Here is a 17,790-nt window from a genome sequence, read left to right as displayed (position 1 = left end):
CAAATCTGTACATCTAAGATGCTGTTGATAACTATTAATAACTGTAATGATGTACTGCAGGGAGAAGCTGTTAATAACTGGTAATAATGTACTGCAGGGAGAAGCATCTTCAAGAATTTGTGAACAACTCTGAAACTGTAAGTGGAGGCACTCTGAGAGCAGAGATGGAGAGATAGCTGATGCACAAGCTGCTCCCCAGGGTGTGGAGCAAAGTACATTGTGTTTCCCTGTATCAAAACTGCACCTCAGGGACATGAACAAGAATGGAGTGTGACTGACAAGAGACTCCCTGCAAAAAAAGGCAGGGAAAAAAAAATAAAATCTGCTCTTCCTTTTGGTGAACGTGGCCTTATATATTCCTCTTTCAGCTGTAAATCAAGTGCCAAGGAAGTGCACCAGGAACTGTCAGAGGGAGAGCTGCTTCAGCAACCCTGCACACCTGGTCATGCAGGGTGAGAGGGAGGGAGAAAAAGAAGATCAAGCTGTGTTAAGGCAAGTTGTGGTGTCTGCATGCCACAGTGATTGACAATGCAGGAACACCTGAGAGAGACCAGACCTGTCAGGGTACCACCTGGATCTACTCCAACTCGAGTCATTTTCAGACAAAATTTTCAGAGGATGAGAATTCCTGTGAGCAGCACTTTACAATGAACACAAAGTGTCTGGCATAATTATATCCACTTCCTCACTCTGTCTTTGCACTCTCATCCTAATCAGTGCCTCACTCCTGCTGCCCACTGGTTTCTTCCCCTACAGGGATTACCAATTAGAATAATTTTATCCCTTTTTCAAAGGAAAGAAACAAATTATTTTTTTTATTTTCCTTTTTAGCCTTCACAGCATGAAGCATTGTAGCAAGGAGCAGGAAAAATGTTGTTTTTCATTTTGTATGGGTGAGGATCAAGGGTAGGTATCAGAACATCTCCCCTCTTTGTGTGGCACTCTGCCTGCTCCTGCTGACACATGTGGATGGTGATTCAGTGGAACCCTTTGCTCCTCAAACACACAGATTATTCCAATTGTGTATGGGGCTTGGATTTGTGTGTTGCTGTCCACTGGGGGCTGAGAAAACACCAAAGGCATTATCCCATACCATAACTAACAGAATGAAGGAGAATGCTAAACCTGTGAGCACAAGTGGCTTTTTTCACTCTGACTCTTGGACTGCTCAGATTTTTATTTCAAATATCTACTTTTTATCTAAGGAAAGAAGCTGCATTTATTACCTATCAGCTTGCTAATTTTCAAGGTGTTACACTCAAGGTTCACAAGCACTTGATTACAGGGTACTCTAAACTCTAATTTATAACTTTAATAAATCAGAGCCAAATAGTACAAAACACTCTTTCTAATAGTTGCTTCATCAAGGATCTGAAATGTGAAAAATTGTGCTGATACAAAGCTTTCCACCACTGTAACCTTTAATTTCACTTCAAAGTGGTCAGGATGTGTCCTGAAAGTAGTGGGTTTGTATATTTATCCTCTAGAATTAAACATATAATTTTGTATTCTTGCTCTGTCCGTAACTCAGACTCACCTATGTGGCCTGTGAGGGGCATCATGAGAGCAAAAGCACTTGTGGGAAGGGACCTGCTCAAGGCATTAACCTGTTAACTTCTCCCAGGGTTGCAGGGTGATGCTGAAAATGTGCTTGAGGACTGATTGAGGTGGAATGGGATGAGGAGACTTCCACCCCTCAGTTTCCTTAGCCAAAGAATCAGTGGCCAAGGCTAATTTGATGATAATTTCTGCTGAAAATGAACAAGAGTAGAGGAAAGCACTAAGAGCTAGAATGACTTATTTGTATGCTGAAAGAACTGTTAAGAAAAAAACAATCATTCCCCCCATGTGCCTCCATCTGCCATCCACACAGATGCCCTCCAGGGGGGAACAGCACCCCAAAATTTTAGTGAGACCTCCATTGGGCAGTGTTTTGGGTTGGAGATCTCTTTATAAGCTCTGCTTCCATCCCTCCCTGCCCTGGCTGTCCCCAGCAAGGCTCATGGGCCTGCTGCTCCACAGGTACATGGTGCAAGTCCTTTATGGTTGTCACCATCTTTTAATGCTATGGCAACAACAGGCTGGGGCTAAATTTTGGCCATGTAACCCTGGGAGCAGTGAGGCTGGATGAGCTGGAATATTTGGTCTCTGGAAGGAGGCACGTGCTGTCTGTGCTCTCCCAACTCCCCACCAAACAACGCTGCGTGGTTGGGATCTGCTCTGGCTCACTGCCAGAGCTTTGACAGGCTGGAGTGATAGAGGATGCTTGATAAGCCTTTGGAAATGAGTCTACCTGAAGGTGAGGGTTAGTGAGGGTGTTAACACCGATGCCATATCTGACATCTGCAGCACACAGAGTCCTAGCTCTTGGCACCTGTGTTTTCCCATCAAGTAACACTCATTTGTTATCATATATACACACCACAGATTTACATAGCTTGTAGGGGTGAATCATGCATAATTGTGGCTTCTTACATGACAGTTCATATATTAACAAGTAACTTATTTGTGCTCCCTGGTGAAGAAATAGAGCAGGAGCATGTGGATCTCTGGTGTCAGAACCACATTCATCATTATCTGGAGATAAAACAGGAGTTCAGTGGTTTGAAATGAAATGGGAAAATAATTGCTGGTTTGATTTGCCTGTACCATGGGAAACATTGCTTTGATTTATGTGTTTATCTCTAGGTACCTAATGAAAACATGATAGCAACCAGGAATCCACCACTCTTATACACAGCATAATGAAAACATCAAGAGCCAGGCTCATAACCATTTCTCTGTGTCCTGTAGTGCATATCTGGATGAGCACTGGAGTTTTTGTGCACAAAGAGAAGATATTCCACAGGAGCTGGAGATCTCTACACGGCACAGGCTTGGGGAAGTCCAGCTGGCAGTGGTGTCACCTCGGGCTGGAGCTGTCACACTGTCCTTGAATAGTGAAGGAAGCCTGGGTGCAAGGGTGTCTGGCACCTCGTGTGTCAGCATCAGCTCATTACAGGTTATCCTACCCCAAAATGTCCCAGAACTGTGGAAAATTTCTTTCACAGCAAGTCCTACACCCATCCCACTCATGGGTCTCATTTCCCAGGTACTTCTAACGCTCCTCTCTCCCGGGGGCTGCAGCTTGTAGGATTCCTGTAAAAGGGCTCCAAACCCACGGAGCTTTTCTCTCCTGTGAGCCAAGCAGAGCAGAGCAGGCTGCCAGCCCTGCTCCCCGCCAGGTCTGACACCTCCAGCTCCAGCTCCAGGTCTGGATGTGAGCACAGAGGGAGGGGTGGCACAGCCACGGCCACCTCCCCCTCTGATGAAGTGTGTGGAGAAGATGCAGCCTGCAGGACATTTGGCCAGAGTACAGGGAGGGAAAAGAGAGGAATTCATGGTGAAGAGGCTCAGTTCCCACAGAGGGAGGAAGAGGAGACACCTCTGCATATTCTCTGGGTAGGGAGCTCTGGCCACAGTGCATAGCATCCTGGGGAGTGGGACCCTTGGGGTGTTGAGTGTAGGTTTTTTAATGGGTCTCCCAGGGGTTGATGGATTTAATGGGTGAAGTAAGCCTGCTTTTATTTATTTTATTTTTTTGGCAGCTGCTACAAGTGGAATTTTATGCATTTTTCTGGCTGTTACTGCTTGTCTGGGCTATTTAGATGTTGAGCTACACTACACTTGTTTCTCTCATGGTGGACATTTTTTCAGAGCAACTGAGACACCTGCAATGGCATGTTGTGGTACACTTGCATTTATAAAGTGATCTGGTCTAGAAATGAGCTCTGAAATGGTCATTAAGAGCAGTGTGAGCAGTGGGTTACAGAGATTGGCTCTTGTTTTACTCAGTTCAGTGACCTGTTAGCCCCACAACACCTTGTCTGCCCAGGGTTGGAGGGGGCAGCTATGAATATCTGTACCTGTGAGTGCTGCAGATACCATTTTTCCTCTCTCTTTTATATTCTTTTCTATTATGTTGTGATTTTTCTTGCTTTTATCATTATCAAGGTGTTTAGCTGTGTTTTTGCTGCAGGGTTGACACTTATATTACACAAATTAAATATAACTGGGATACATTGCTCAGTCTATGGCATGACCAGGTCTCCTTCAGGCCAGTCAACCTTTTGGTAGATAAACAACATTCCTTGATTTTAGCCCTAATTAAATCCTAGTGTTTGAGACCTTATCTGGCACTTTTTCTCTTAATTTCTCTGAAATCTCTGCTTCTGGATATAGCTTTTTGTACTATGAGAAACAAACTGACTTCCTCCTGCTGATAATCCATAAAGAACCTCTTCTGATAAGAGGCAAAACCTTCTCTTTTATTTCCTTATAATCATCCTAGGATGAAAATGTTCCATGCAGAGTGAACGAGGACATTAGAAGTTAAACATTTGCTAATATAAATCAATTCAACTCTGTGTATGTAAAGCTTTGCTCTAGGCACAGACCTGGTCTGGAGCAATATTTCATTTTTGTTATAATCTCCCCCTATAATTCAACTCCTCTCAACTTGCAATACTTTTGCTGATCTCTGCTGAACCCCCTCCAGCCCGTCACTGATTTCTCACCATCATTTTCACACCATCTCTGTTACCCAGAGCACAGACTGGGCTGGACACTGAGGGTCTGCCAGCCTCTCCCAGGTGTGGCTTGGCCAGGTGAGGCCAGATCACACAACCAGCCTGGCTTTTCTCTGCTGTGTGCCTGCAAGGTCTCTCTGAAGGAAATCATCCCTCCACAGAATCACCTTTTCTGCTACCTCATCATCTTGCACATTCTCAGCCAGGGTGAAACATCCATAAATCTCTTCTTCCTATCAAGATTTCTCCCTGGCTCCCTTTCTAAGATTTTGAGGTGGTTTATAAATACATGAATCCCTAGATAATTTTTCCACTCCTCTTGGTAAATATCAGAATAGAGAGCATATTTACCTCCAGACTAGGCAGTAATGTCAGCTGGCAGTCGTGGTCTGTAGCTGCAGCTTCAATAGAGGCTGAGAAAGCAGAGTCACATCTGTAGAGTTATATGAAAAGTTAATTGCCTTTTCTGACATTATGAGTGCAGTAACACCCAAAATAAAAGCTCTACCGAAAATTTATATTTTCTCAGTCAGAACACTTAAGAAATTGCTGTGACATTATGACCTTGCAGTGGAATAATGGTCTGGAAGACTGTCTTCCCTCTGCTGTTATGCACCACTGAATGCTACTGATTTTCATAGTTAATCATAAATGCTTGCCCTAAGTTAATTGATGTCCTCATTATGTCATACTTAACTGCAGCTTAGGAGAGTTTTTTGCCATTAACTTCTACACCAGTTAGCCTTACAGCATCAAGAAGCAGTAAAAATGTAGAAAGGGTCCCCAAAACAAATTGACCATCACTGTGACCACCACATCACCATTTCAATTTGTAAAGGTCACAAGAAAATGTTCCCTTCAGCCAGCATATTTCTCACTCTGCACATTTCATGAATGCCACAAGCTAGAGTGATCTTCACAGACACCTCGGGGCTGCAATTAGCAGCAAACCAGTGACTGCCTACCAGTGCCAGTCCAAACTCCATGCTTTGGGGCTGAGTGTCTGCAAATGCCAAAGAGTTGAGGTTTCCACATTAAACTCAGGAGTTTTGAAGCTGTCTGACAGACATTGATGCTCTTGTGGTAAAGCTTCAGCTCCTCACTCTACAGCTCATTTGTGGGGCTCTGTAGATTAAAGGACAGGTGGTATTTCTCTACCTGGAATGACAGATTTTGGGGTGGAAGGTGGAAGAAGTGAAGTGGTAGAATGGGGTCATGGCTATGGCAAAAAATTACCAGACATCTGATTCTAGTTTTTAACCCGCCCTATTTCTTCCAACACCCTTTTTATGGCAGTAATTGCACTATTGCTGTAAATTTCAGCCAGGTGCATTAATTTCTCATGATGTGAGAGGTGGGCCCACCATTCCCAGTGCTCACTGGCCTGCCTGGCTGGGTCAGCCACCAAGGAACTTCCTGCTCCAGAGCCACGCTGGCCAGCTCTCTTACTCACTGCTTACTTTTCTCTTTCCTGTTTTATTCACCTCCTAATCCTAGTTAAAAGCTGTTCAAAGGTTTGATCTTTGCAAGCATTCTACCTGAGGCATGATTCCATCTCAAACCTTAATCCCAATAATCTTGGAAACCAACCTGCCTGGCTGACCTTCTGAAAACATCCCCGGTGTAACAAGATGACACGGACACTGCAGATCAACATCCTTATGAGCACCCTCTGCTTACACAGGGGCTCAGCAGAGATCCTGGCCCAAGGCTCCCCAGCAGAAATTCCACGTGGTTACCCTGGAGATAGTCAAAATTGCATTTTGAGCTGTTGCATCAGGGTGTCGTCTATCACTAACGTTATCTTTCAAAATTCCCAGCCTTACACATCATGGTGTGTCATGTCTGGTGAAAAGCAGTGCTTGATTTGACTGATGTGCTGTAACTGGGGTGAACCTATTACTCATGACGAGCCTATTAGTCATGTTGCATCTGCCTCAGCGTGGGGAGGTTCCCGTGTGAGTACAGGCTGGAGCTCCTGTGTGTAAAGTGCAGCTGAGATAACCCTGCCTTTGCAGCAGGCATCTTCAGTGTGCAGCTAGTTGGTGGCTGATATAGAGCACTTCAATGAATGCCCCGTTTGTTAAGGTATCCCAAATAAACTCAAATGAATAGAAACCACAAAGTCAAGCAACAATTCTTTCATCAGAGGCTGTTAGGAAATGTGATGAAGCTAGTGACACTGGCTTTGTCATCCCTGTGGTTTAAAAGGCCCCACTACAATATGAAATGTCAGCCACAAGGGTATGGCTTATGATTTCAGGGTGTCTTCGCCCAAAAGAAAATTAGGCTGGGTTTAGTGGATTAAGAATTTTGCTGCAAGGACTGTGGGAAACAGCTGAAGAAAAAATCCAGCCCTGTCTGGAGGACTAGTTTAATTTCTGAAAACACATTTCTGTGAATCTGGGACTACCACCAATGATTCTTTTATTTTTTTTTTTTAAGTTTTTCCTAGATCCTTCCCAACTTGGATATTAGGAGGTTGTCAGAGGCATATGTATAACAATTCCACAGATATATATTGAGCCCAAACTAAGATATTCTAATGATGAACCAGCATTGGTTAAAAGAATATTCTTACTTTGGATTGTCTGCATTTGTCTGGATTTGATATCCAACCTGTGATTTTTGACGGTGTGGAAGCTGAACCCTTATCACATACTAGTGGATCACACTTTTCAGTAGGGAAGGGAAACAAGAAAGTGCTGTCTGCATATTTGCTTTTATTTTTTTTTTATTTTGGTAAAACCCCTACAGTCATTTCTCTAAACAGCACAGATTTATATAACTGCGTAGAACAAAGAGCTGTTCAGCACTGGCCTCTCACAAGAGGTACCTGATTTGACTGAATGGCATCTGGGTGGAAAGCAGCACTCACATTGTGCATTGCCCATCCCTTTCAGCTGCCCCAAAGAGGATATGTGCCATTTTCCATGGCCAGCACTCTGACAGGAGCTCAGCTCTGTCTCTCTGGGGCAGAACAGGCCATTAACTCTTGTCCTACCAGGAAACTTGTGCTGTCCAGTTCTGCTGCTGGCAGTTTCGAGCTGGCTTTGTCATCTATAAACCTTTGGAAAGAGGCATCTGTGCAAGACAAAATTTCACTTTATGCTGATTTCAAAATTTTTGCAGAAGACATCACTACTTGAGAAATCATAATATTAAACTAATGTCAAATAATCTACCAGCAGCTCTGTGCTCTTATCCCTTTTATGATTTATTCTCTCTAGTCATATTTTCACATCTTAGTCACCTAGGGACTGATGTAAAGCCCATCCCAGTGATTAGAAAGTTTCCTATTATCTCTCCTGGCTTTAGATGATGTTGTCAAATTTTGATCTTGCTGCTGTTCAAGCTGTTGGAAAAACCCTTGTTGATTTGAGGGAGGCAGAATTAAGGCTGTCTATTGTGCTGGGGAGGGCAGCACTCCTGTGATGCAACGTGACCTTTTCTTTTTAGAACTTGAACTTTAGCTCTGCCTTCTTGGCAGCTCCCAGTCAGTGAGACAAGTTGATCCTCTGCCTGTTTTATGGGGCCATCTGGGAGGATGTTGCTCTCATAAGCACTACCCCTGTAACAGCTCCATCATTTGGAGCTGAAAATTCTCGTGCCAGATATAAATGTGGGGAAACTTTCCCCTGCAGCTTGTGATGAGTGGTTGAACCTGGCACAGCTGATAGGAGGGAGAATATGCCAGAAAAGCTTTAGAGTGTCTAAAGAGGAGAGAACCTGGATCCTTCTGCTCTTGGAACCTGAGGAGATGGGATGTTTTTTCTCCACAAATGGCTTGCTTATCTATCCTGATCAGTGCCTGGAGGCCAGCTACTCCTCCTGCACAGGATGGTCTTCACTCCCTGCACCCAGGACTTCTCCTTAACTCTACATCCCATGACCCTCTCTACCTCCTTGATTTATTTAATGAAGAAACATAATTCCACCTTTCAATCTGGCTCTAATTAGGACAGGTGATGGATGTCCTTTTTCCCTAAACCTGTCCTTGCTGATTTTCCCAGCTGGCACAGCAGTTACACTGGTGGAGATTGGTGTAGTTTAACAGCTTTATTTGAGGGGTGTTGATGACGCACGAGGTGAACTATTAACAGGTATTTTTGCATTTTGTTTTGATTCTTATAGTAAAGTTTCCCACCTGGACTCCTGAGGCAGGATGTGTTAAGTCTGGCAGGTTATTCAGACACTGTGCAGAATTTCAGATAACAGCTCCTCCGTCTGACTTCACAGAGCAGAAAATATGTGCTTGCCTGTGTCAGTTTTACATCTGAAAACTTGGGCTCATTTTTGAGCCCTGCCAGTGATATCACTGACCCTCAGACAAAGATGGTTTTTTGGGTGACAGTCACAGCGCCATTTCATACTCTGTACAGCTCCAGTTCTTGGTTTGGGTCCCCATTCTGTCACCAGAATTGCAATAACTTATGCTCTTAACTATGTACATTTTGCCTGTAGGGCTATAAGATGACTGGCACCTAGACCAATCTGGTGCATGTTTTTCAGTGTTTCTAGTAGTAACATATGAAATTGAGGTGAATTTAGTTTTGTCTGAATCAGAAAATGGACAAGCCTTTTTAGAGCATATTGGTAATTTGAGCAGCTCTTTATCTTTACATAACACTACATCTCAAGACTCTAATGGACTTTTTGGAATGAAGTTTTTTGTACAAGACCCAGGACTAGAACAGGTTAGAGATTGATGGCAAAAAATGTGGACTGTTTAATAAAAGATAGGATTATTATTTGATTTGTATTCCAGCCAGGTTTTCAATTCATGAAGAATTGAAACTGGCATTGAAGACTGAATATGTAACAAATACTGAATTTATCTGTTGTCCCTGTTAGTGAAGCAAATGGGGAAATTCAGATGCTGCACATCAGTGTGACACTCACAGAGGATCCTGAAATTGCCATGTGACATTCTAAAGGTGAAAAATTATCAGAAATAATAGGGTGGATTCTGCAGTTTGAAAAAAACCAAAAACAAATGCAGCACAAAAAAGCCTCTTCCTTTCTTCTTTCTAAAAACAAAGCCAAAATTCACCTATTCAGGAAGTTTCACCTTGGACAGGATTATTGCATAAATGACAAACTGACAACTTTCTTCCCTCTTTGCTTGTTCCAGCCTCACATTTACTTGCTAATTCATGCAAAGTTTTTCAAAGTGCTTCATACTAGAGGATGTTGGCTCTTCTCTGAAAAGCAGTTTGTCAACCAGCCTATTTCCTCCTTCAGACTCAGTGATCTGGCACGAGAGTGAAACACTGCTCACTGCAGCCTGGGCCAGAGGCTCTGGAGGAGTAAAACCACAACCTCCCCAGCTGGTGAGATTGCTGCCTTCTCCACAGCACTCCTGCATCCCTCTCTTCCTCTGCCACCTCCTTTTATTTCATGTGAATGCACAAGGTTTATTCCTGACACAAAGTACAGGGGGGCTGGGGAATTAAGTGCTTAATTTAGGAGCTAGTAGCAAATTATTCTTGGGGTGACACTGCTCTGCAATGCTTCCCATTGCAGACGTTCCTCCCTCCAGCTCTCCAGGGGCCTGGAGGGCCACGTTCCATTCCCTGCAGTGCCCTGAAGGTCCTGCATCCTCTCAGCCAGGTTGGCCCTACCTGTGCAGCCCATCAGCACATTCCTGGCTGGACTTGAGGAGAACCACTTGAGGATGGCTGTAGATAGCCAGTGCCCTTCAGGAATGTGCTAAACAAGCGCCCTCCCCTGCGCTCTGCAGCTGCCTGTCTGCAGATCCTGGTTCCCTGCCAGGCCAGTGGGGAACTGTAGTTCCCTTGACCTGATTTAGATCCCACTTAACTGCCCAAATTTACAGACATGAACCAAGAAAAACACTGACGTGCACTCGCCACAAAGGCAGGGACTGACAGGCAAAATCAGGCCATCACAGAGGTGTGGACTGATGTCTAATGGCTCCTTCCTACTGGGCAACCAGAAACATTGGAATCTCTTTTTTTTTTAGAGATACTTTATCTTTTCCTCATCTCTTTTTCCCCCCTCTCTTTTTTAAAAAACCCACAGGTCTGAGATGCACTCCTGACATCTGCCTTCCTGAGAAGGGTGGATTGGCAATTATATACTGTGCTGGTCAACTCCTTTTTGCACACATTTACTCCTGAAACTCATGGAATTGTCTTCTAGCACTCACCAGTGACCCTCCTCCAGCCTGAGTTGTTGGTTTTTCTCACAAGCCCCCCTGAACTTTGGCCATCCTGGCTCAGGACCATGTTTGTGCCCCTTGGCACCCCCAGAACATGGCAAAGGGAGACAGAAATGCTGTGCAGATGGAGTAACCATGCCTCCAGTGGGAGGGTGGTGTCTGGATGGACAAACACCAAACCAGAGAAAGGTCATGGCCATTTTTGGTGATGGAACTTTAGCTAAGGACTTTTTTATTATTTTCTGGATTCTTCCAAGAACCCTTTCTGTAAGGGTCACTCATAACCCAACCATTTTCTGTTGGATTTCATTGTTTCCTTAAAGCCCATTGTCGATCCCCCAAGCTGATAAGGAGATGTGCTCCCCTGTATTATTACACTGCATTCAATTTCAGGTTTTTTGAGACTCTGGCACTTCACTTTGGGGACAGGTTGTCCATGCAGAACTCCTGTGCTGCAGTTAATGAGTAATACTTGCTTGAGACTGAAACCTTGACTGCAGCACTCTTGACAAAAAAACTGGATTAAAGGAAGAGTTTTCAAGTGGCTTTTAAGCAAAAATTGTTATTATGGAGATTTTCAACACAGTTTATTCACATTCTCTGCATCCTCCAGGCCAGTTTTACATAATTTGGATGCATCACTTGGCTTTTGCAGGACCCTGATGTGGTTTCTCACTCCCCAGGTCTTGTATTTTTTTCTTGTTTAGAGGAAAGAAGGGATGGCACAGAAACAATTCAGTAAGAGTCTGCTACATTAAAAACCAGTGTTGCATTTCCACCTTTCACTTAATATTTCTATGTCCAGCTGTGGTCAACAGAGACTCCAGAATCAAGTGTGTTAATGGCAATATTTATTTAGCTATCAATGTAAACCTTTGTTTTCATAACCTTGACTTGGTAATTAAGATCCCATAGCTAATGAAGTTCAAAATATTTTGTGGTATGAGACAAAGCTAGGAACATAACAGCCTGATCAATACCTTTCAGTGATAATTTTACTGCAAACCTGTGCTTTGAACATGAACCTTCAAAAATTTTTATTTGCCAAGACAAACGGTTTCTGTGCACAGTTATGTTTTTACAGTATTTTAACTCCAGTGAATCAGTACAGTAAATATTGATGCACTGTTTTGCCTTCAGTATTTTTGGACTTCTGTCAAATTAATTAAATAGTAAATAGCAGAGTGGATATCCCAGCACACTGTCCTATTAAATGTTAAGCAAGATTAGAATGCCTGATAAAAATGTCTTTATGCTTCTGCAAATAAACGAAGGACATGATATTATACCAGCCTTTGTTGGCATTTCCCAGGTGGTTTTCTGAAGTGAACATTTACTTTGTGTTCTTTAACAGATGAGAAAGCCTCACTGCTCTGAATGCATCGAGCATGCTTTTATAATTATATTTCCATCCATTTTCACTGTGATTCCTCCAATTTACAGGGTTCTTTTTCTTCTTTTCCTGCAGAACAGAAAGAGACACCCCTAGGTTGCTAACCTCCACCTGTGGTGGTGTCTGCAGGGTTTGCAGCTGCCATTTATCTGCCTGCACGTGGATCACCTCACATTTCTCTGGGATACTCTTCAACCACACTCAGAGCAGGCTGTCCCCTTATCCTTGCCCTTATTCTGTTAAAATCTTTTATGTCTACACACAGAGAACACCACGCAGAGATGATTTCTGTAGATAGCACTGATCTCCTGTCCTGTGGGGCCAGGTTAGGAGCTGTGTGTGCCTCCTCCAGGGCTGGGAGGGAGCACACACTGCAGAGCCCCGGCAGGCAGAGAGGTGCTGCAGCCACAGCCCTCCCTTCTGGGCAGCAAGGCAGCAAAACATGTTGTCTGCAGCATTTTGCTTACTCAGCATTGGCCAGCAAACCCTGCAGGCTGCTACAGTAGAAAGTTCACACTTTCCAACCTATTTATTGACTGCATTCCTGGCCCTGCAAGCGCCTGCTTTAGCAGAGCACGTCCCCCAGGAAGAGATCAAAATCCATTGTATTGAACAGGCTGGTTTTCAAAGTGGAACACCTGGGCACCTCCACTGCACTTTCTCACTTATCTGTGCACATCTCTGTGCCTATCTTTTGTATTGATTTGCTTCTGAGATTATAGAACGTCGGCTCTGGCTTTGCATCTCTGACTCCACAACTCTGAAAAGTGCTTTAGTGCCAGGTTTCTGCAAACTTGCTTTTTTCACCCTGTGTGTATAACTTGGAGAATCAGTATGTTTCAGCTTTTAGTACAACTTGCAAGCAAAACTGAATCCATATTGGTACTGAAGGATGAATTGGCTTTTACTGACAGATACTTAAGCTCACATTCATCACATCTCAGCGTTCCCAAGTACATTTTTTTCACAAAAACAGATTGAAAGCTTGACCCAGATAGACTTCACAAGAAAGTTTGTTGTCACCGGGAACTGAAAACAAATCTCATGGAATATGAAGCAGAGTTTTAAATAGACGGCAGTCTGTATCAGTAGAGGTTTGGAAAATTGGGTTTCAGTATCCTGGATTATCCTATTTCCATGGAGGTTGGAATACCTGGAAAGCAATCTGCTTTGCAGAAAGGTTATAATAACTTCCATATAAAAGTATAAGAGGGCATGTGCTCTAGTGGATCCAGGTCTTACACAGTGGCTCTCCTTAGAAGCCAGAGTTTGAGGCAAACATTAGATATGATCTCTTACAATTCCTGTAGGTCTTAACCCCTTCAGAATTCCTCCTGGTTTAAAAGAGAAATCTGTGATCCAAATCTGAGTGAAGCTTCCCCTCACACACAGGAGCTCCTTCCCCATTGTTCAGAGCAAGCAAGTCAAATACCTCTGCAGAGCCTGTTTGAACATGCATGTTCTTGCAGAAGGGAACACAAAGCAGTCTGACATGGTTTGTTATTTTCTTTTGCAACATTGGATATGTCTGTGCTCCCTTTCCCACTTTGTTTTCACTGCCTTCCTTTTTCCACGTGAACTCATTCAGGAGAGAGCAGGAGAAGCCCTTCAAAAGAAGGAGGCTCAGTGTGTGATGGAGTGACCTTGGGGATTTTGCCTCTGTCATTGCCCTCCCCACCTCTTGACAAACAGCAAGTGAAATGGATTTACAAGACTGCAGAAATCATTTCATTTTCTCTCATTTTATCAGCACAGATGGAAAGCAGGGCTGTATCTAATCTCAGTCCAGAATCAGCTGGAGTTGGACTGATAGTGTATAAAGACAGCAAAGGCAGCAGACCTATAAATTTACCAGGCTGTAACTTGTGCTGTGTGAGCTAATAAGACAGAGCTTTTCAGTAGTTTATGCTTAAGGAAGATAGAGATACAAAGACATTTATTTTGACACTCCATTTCTTCAAAATACTCCCTAGTCCTGCACCAGATGTTATATTTCCTGACATTTCTGGTTTAATGCTTGCTTTAAAATATTTATTGTAAATATGATCTAACAGACCCAAAGCCCTGGGCTCTTCCTCAGACAAGGTACATGGGTGAGAGCTCACCATCTCACTGCCAACCCTGTTCTATAGGGTTCACCCAGATTGTCCTGAAGTTTGTACCACAGGCATCTTTTAGATTTGTCTTTCTTACTCTCTCTTCACCTCCTTCTCCTTCTCCTTCTCCTTCTCCTTCTCCTTCTCCTTCTCTTCTTCTTCTTCTTCTTCTTCTTCTTCTTCTTCTTCTTCTTCTTCTTCTTCTTCTTCTTCTTCTTCTTCTTCTTCTTCTTCTTTCCTTCTTTCTCTTTCTCATCTTTCTCCTTCTTTATTGTTCCTTTCTTCTCCCTTATTTTTTCTTTTTCTTATTTTATTTGTCCCTTGAGTTCTTGTTGCAGCATTTGAAAAATTCCAGAGGTTCAGGGATGCCAATGTAGTGCTTTGCAGGCAGCCAACTGCACTTCTAAGCCGCCGCCCAGGAATGTATCTGACCACATTTGGCAGGGCTGCTGCAAAAAGGAACTATTAAGACTTGTTGAGGGCCAGGACTGAATTGCCCTCTTACCTTAGACTGTGGTTCCTGTGATTGGGGGTTAAGTGCAGGGGGATGTCAAGCATGGCCTTTAGGAGTAAATTGTTGAGTTTGACATTTTGTCGTTGAGCAGGGTAAAGGAGCTGCTGCAGAGCATTCCAGAGAAAATATTAAGGGGACACTTAATGCAACGTGTAGCTCCTACATGTGCTCATTCATGCACAGAAACTCGATTAGTACATTACATCCACAATGTAGCCAATGTCTGCCATCAGCAAGGGCTTGTCTGACACATTTCTGTAAGGATGAAGAATTGAGAATTGTGTACAGTAAAGAGAAATGTGTAAAAGTAGCAAGAAACATCATTACTTCTGGGGGAAAAAAAGCATCTCTGTATTAACTAGAAAACTGTTGAAGCACGAAGAAATCAGTGCCATGTCTGCACCAGTCTACTTTGTATTCATTACTAAAGGGCTGGGTTGAAAATTAATATATAATCACCCCATGAGTTTTATAATGGGGTTGTTAATGTGGAAACTGGAAAAGCATTCCAGCCTGTACCTTATAGACACATGAATTTAAATTCAGAGTTAACATGCATTGGAAATAAACACTGTTGCTTTGTCCACTTGCTGCCTGAAAACACCAATTTAAAAACAAACAAGCCACAAACCAGTTGTGTAGATGATGATCTTTACATGGCCTGGATGTTATTAATCCAAATTCTAGTAAAATACAAGAATAAAAAATGAGCAGCTGTTTACCTAGTTAGGAAAATTGCTGCATGAGGAGAAGGGTATCTTCAGTTTTCTCTGGCTGCTGGGGAGTCATGCGTGATTTAAATCCAGCAAGTGTTACAGCAGCAAGCATGACATTTCATCTGGTAGCAAGACAAAGGTGATGTGGGAGATTTGGGGTCCTTTGTGGCTCTATAGCAGTCTTGGGTGACTTCAAAACAAAACAGCTGAGATGGAGAGCAGGGGCCCTCAGGAGTCTGGCATCCTCAGGCTCTTTTAAGCCATTAGACTGCAGGAGTTGTAGTGCTCTGGCAATTCAAATAAACCCCAGTACATTAACGTGCAAACAAAGCTTTTTGATGCTGAGGTTAAACTAACTTCCTTTCAGAAGCTTTAAAGTTTCACCTTGTCTAAAAGAAAAACACATCACATACAGACTTGAGAGTTTTGGATAAAAGCTGCAATGTTTTCTTTCTTTTTTTTTTTTTTTTAAACTTGGTTGTATTTGGAAGAAGAGATACTCATAAAGAAAGAAAGGGTAACAGGTGTCAAAAACTTTCAAGTTAGAAAAATACAAGTGGAAAAAATGCATATGGGCCCTGTCATGAGTAAGTTTGTCCTTCCTATAACATCCAACATGCCAATTGTTTGATTTATAAATTCATTTTTGTACATGAATCTATACAATACCCCTTTCCCCTCCAAAGAGGGGAAATATCTCTTTAAGGGTGTAGAGTGTTACTGTTCCTGTAAGGAAGTGTTCTCCTTACAGGACTCTGAGTCAGATTTCTCTTGCCTGCTCCAGTTCCTTTCTGGCTTTCAAGCAGCAGGTAGGAGCCAAATATCCAGCAGATCTCTCCATCTGATACCCATGGGATGTTACAGGGGAAGGAAATATTGAAAATGGGATATGGAGCAGCCAGGGCCAGTGGTGCCACGTGAAATGAAAGTCAGTTGTTTCTGGGGGCGTGGAGAGGTGCCAGGGCTGATTTTGCCTGAATTCACCATAATGTAGAATAGTTTATTTTATTGCAACAGAACTGGAGTCTCCCAAACACTGGTGGCCTGGGGCTGTTGGCTGGGCAGGGGCACATTCTGGCTTTCAAGGGACATCATTCTTACAATTTCCAAGCTGTTCCATCCCAGAGGAGCTGTTGTGCTGCTGCAGAGTCAGAAAAAGAGAGATCTAGCATAAAACCAGCCCAGGAACCACAGAATCAGAGCTGGAATATGGGGCATTCTCCCTCTTTTTCTTCCTTCCCCCTGCCAGCAATGGATTGAGAGGGGAAACAACCTTGGCTTTGAGCTTTGTTGTACTGGTAAAGAAAAAAGGGTTGGTAAAAGGATGGTAAAAGAAAAAAACAATGGTAAAGTCTAGAGCTTTATTGTATAGGTAAAGGAAAAAATAATGGTAAAGTCTAGTGCTACAATTTTGTTCCAGTCTGTGCCTTTATCTCTTCTTTCTCCAGGAAAGAAGAGATAAAGGCATCAAACTTTCTCCTGCATCAAACTTCCCCCATCAGACAGACATTAAATGTAAATCTGGAGCAATCATGATCCCCAAGGGACCCAGTGGGAATTTTGCTTCCTTCCCAGCAGCTTCTCATCCCTAATGTGAAATTTGGGGAATATTCATTTTCCTGCTTCACATTTCAATAGCCACAATTCTTTTCAGTATCTGTCAGCAAAATCACACAGCACTCATTTCTGATCTAAGATTCAGACAAGTCTTCTTAAGACCCAAGGATTTCATCAGCAATTAGAGCTTTAGAGACCTTTTGTCTTAAGTGATTATTACTGCAGAGTTTATTCTAAAACTTTATCTGGCCTTACCCAGCCCATATACATCTGGACTGCATTCCAGGAATGCCATTCCTTCTCCATTGTTTCTCTTGTGTTTTTATGTAACTATTCCAATCCAGAGATGCACTCACTTTTACATTGTAGACATGGTTTTAACTGGCACAGCAAATAGTTCCCTACACTTATCTTAAAAAAAAAAATAGATGTAAAAGATAATCTAATCTTAAATTTAAAGTTTAACACAAATACAGGGAGAGATGACAACTTGTGAAACTATTTCTCTCTAAGACATGCTAACATGGGTGATAGGACAGAGTACACATTATTTCTCAAATGAGGAAAAATGAATATTTAAGACCTACTTAGAAAGTTCTGCATTGCTGTTGACAGCACTATTGTGTCTGAAGAAGATCAAATAGAGCTCATTGAATAATTCATTAAATGCATTTTGCAAAACTGTTCAAAATGTTTGTTTAAATTATTTATCCTGTTCAATGTGGTAAAACGCAGAGGGATGAGCCCTCCCTAAACCCCTGC

The sequence above is a fragment of the Passer domesticus genome, chromosome 15 (assembly GCF_036417665.1).
Source record: "Passer domesticus isolate bPasDom1 chromosome 15, bPasDom1.hap1, whole genome shotgun sequence".
Classification (NCBI taxonomy): domain Eukaryota; kingdom Metazoa; phylum Chordata; class Aves; order Passeriformes; family Passeridae; genus Passer; species Passer domesticus.
The sequence above is the reverse complement of the archived record's forward strand: the minus strand, read 5'-3'. Positions refer to the sequence as shown.